Genomic DNA, 3,079 nt, shown 5'->3' with positions numbered 1-3,079 from the left:
GTATATGTGTGTCTATATGTATATAGTTTAGTTATAGTTATTGTTGCTATTCAATCCCTTGAGTCAGCTACTGTCCACAGCAACTTCATGTACCTGTATGGCAGATCTGTAGCCTGCTCTACCCTGTATCATCTTCATCATCTATAATATACTTGAGCCTGTTGTTATAGTCACTGTGTCAAACCGTCTCATTGAGGATATATCTCTCCTTCATGGAAACTCCATATTTCCAAGCAGGATGTCTGTTCCCAAGCACTGGCCTTACCTAACAATATAACCAAAGGGTATGAGATGAAGTTTCACCATCTTTGTCTCTAAGAAGTACCCTGGTTGCATTTTCTTCAAGACATATTTGTTTGTTCTTTTGACAGCCCTCTTCTCCAGCAATACAACTCATTCATATACATGGATTCCTCTTCTATTGTTTTTATTCATTGTCCAATTTTAAGATGGACAGCAAATAATTGTAAAGATTTGGACTGGATCAGGCATATCTTAATTTTTAAACTTACATTATTGTTACTTAACACTTTAGAGTCGTTGTCGTGATAGTGGTAGTTGTTAAGTGCCATCTAGTCAAGTATGACCCACAGTGACCCTCTGAAAAACAGATCTGAATCCTGTCCTATCCTGTTCCATCCTCACACTTCCTGATACATCCCACCGCAGCAGTCACCATATCAATCTACTTGGTCAAGGGCCTTTCACTCTTTTACTGACCTTTTGAACATCATGTCCCTTTCCGAGGAATAGCTGTTCCTAGCAGCATGCCAAAAGTATGTGAGGCAAAACCTCATAATTTTTGCCTCAAAAAAGCACTATGGAAAGACATATTTCTTTGTTCTTTAGGCCATCATGGAATGTTCAGTGTTCTTCTCCAACACGACAGCTTAAAGGCATCAATCCTTTGGCTGTCATCCTTAATTCATTGTCCAGCTCTCAGGTGCAAAGCAAGTGATCAGAAAGACCAAGATCTGAATTAAATGCATCTTAGTCCTCAAACTGACATCATTACTCCTCAATAATTTGTAGCAGTCCCTGACTGCGGACCTTCCCAGTGAAGTACATTTCCTGATCTCCTGACTGCTGGTACAAATGGTGGATTCTAAATGCTGGTACTAATTGTAGATTCAAGTAGATGGAGTTGTTGACCATTTCTATCTTTTCTCTATTCATTATGGTAAGAATCTTAGTTGTTGTTTTTTATATTCAGATGCAATCCATATTGAAGGCTGTATTCTTTTTAAAATACTATTTTAATTATGATTTTAACGAAAGTTTACAGAAAAGTTAAATTTTCATTCATTCATCATTGCACATTTTCCTCCCTCCTTTCCTCTCCCCCCTCCCTCAGTTCACTTTCTTTTTAAATGAAATATTCATTCATTGTTGCACAATTTTCTCCCTTCTCCATTTCTCTCCCCCTCTCCTATTATTCTTCTTTGCAATGTACCTTTTATTCTGGACCTGTCATCTTACATATAGTGTCTAATCATACGTACCTTTTAAACAGTCCTCTCCTTAATCTGTTCTAATAGTGTTCATTATCTATCCACTCTTTTCCTGACATGGGGGTGTTGGGAGTAGAATAGAAAAAGGCTGTATTCTTTGATCTTCTGCAACAGGTACTTCAAGTCCTCCTCACTTTCAGCAAGCAAGAATGTGTCATTGCATAACGTAGGTTACTGATGAGTCTCTCCCTGCTCCCGATGCCACTTTCCTCTTTATAGAGGATTCCTTCTCAAATAATTTTCTCAACATACAAATTGAATAGGTATGAAGAGAGAATACAACCCTAATGCCCCCTTTTCTTAATTTTAAACCATATAATGTTCCCTTGCTCTGTTCACACAACAGCCTTCTGGTCTAGTTATAAGTTTTGCATGAGGACAATTAAGTGCTCTGGGATTCCCAATCTTCTCAATGTTAACCATAATTTTTTGTGATCCGTATAGTCAAATGTCTTTACATAGTCGATAAAGCACAAATACACATTCTTCTGGTATTCTTACTTTCAGCCAGGATCCTTCTGATATCAACAATAATATCCTTGATGCCACAACCTCTTCTGAATTTTGTTTGAACATTTGGCAGTTTCCTATCTATGTACTATTCTAGTCATTTTTTAATGACCTTCAGCAGTATTTTGCTTGTATGTGATATTAAAAATATTGTTTGATAGTTTCCACATTCTGTTGGGTTACCGTTCTTGGGAATGGGAACAAATATGAACCTCTTTCAATTCATTGGCCAGATAGCTGTCCTCCAAATTTTCTGGCATAGATTGGTAAGGGTATCCAGAGCTGCATCTGTTAATTGAAATAAGTCAATTGGTTTCCTATTGATTCCTTGGGCCTTATATTTTTGCCATTGTCTTTAATACAGCTTCTACTCTCTCCTTCATTGCCATTGGGCTCCTGTTCATTTGGTACTTCTTGAAATTTTTCAGTGTTAATAAGTTCTTTGTGGTACAGTGATTCTGTGTATTCCCCTGCATCTTCTTTTGATGCTTTCTGGTTCTTTCAATATATTGCCCACAGAATCTTTTAGTATCGCCACTTGAGGCTTAAATTTGTTTTTCCGTTTCCTCAGCTTGAGAAATGCCAAGCAACTTTCCCCCTTTTTATTCCTCAATTCCAGTTTTCTACACATTCATTATAATACTTTGCTTTGTCTTCTCAAGCTGCTCTTTGAAATCTTCTGTTCAGTTTTCTTACTTGGCATGTTCTCCCTCCCTTTTTTTCTTGGCTTCTCAATGCTCTAGTGCAATTTTTAGGAACTCTTTTGACATTCATTTTGGTTTTTTCTTTCATCTCTGTCTTTGTATTGACCATTTTTCTCTCTTCATAAAGAGGTTCTTGAAAGTAAATGTTCCCAATTTTATACATTTTTTTAACTTCTTAATTGCTGAAATCATTGAAAATTCCATTTTTCTCCATCAGTTTTGATGTTACCTACTGACTTTGTTGTTATTGTTATGTGTCGTCAAGTCACTTGAAAATCATAGCAACCCTATGTACAACAGCCCTAAACTCTGCTCTGTCCTGTGCCAATCACACTGTCTCTGGCACTCCCATCC

This window comes from Elephantulus edwardii, unplaced genomic scaffold, assembly GCF_000299155.1.
Source record: "Elephantulus edwardii isolate Elephantulus edwardi_28Jun2011 unplaced genomic scaffold, EleEdw1.0 scaffold00120, whole genome shotgun sequence".
In the NCBI taxonomy this organism is placed as follows: domain Eukaryota; kingdom Metazoa; phylum Chordata; class Mammalia; order Macroscelidea; family Macroscelididae; genus Elephantulus; species Elephantulus edwardii.
The sequence above is the reverse complement of the archived record's forward strand: the minus strand, read 5'-3'. Positions refer to the sequence as shown.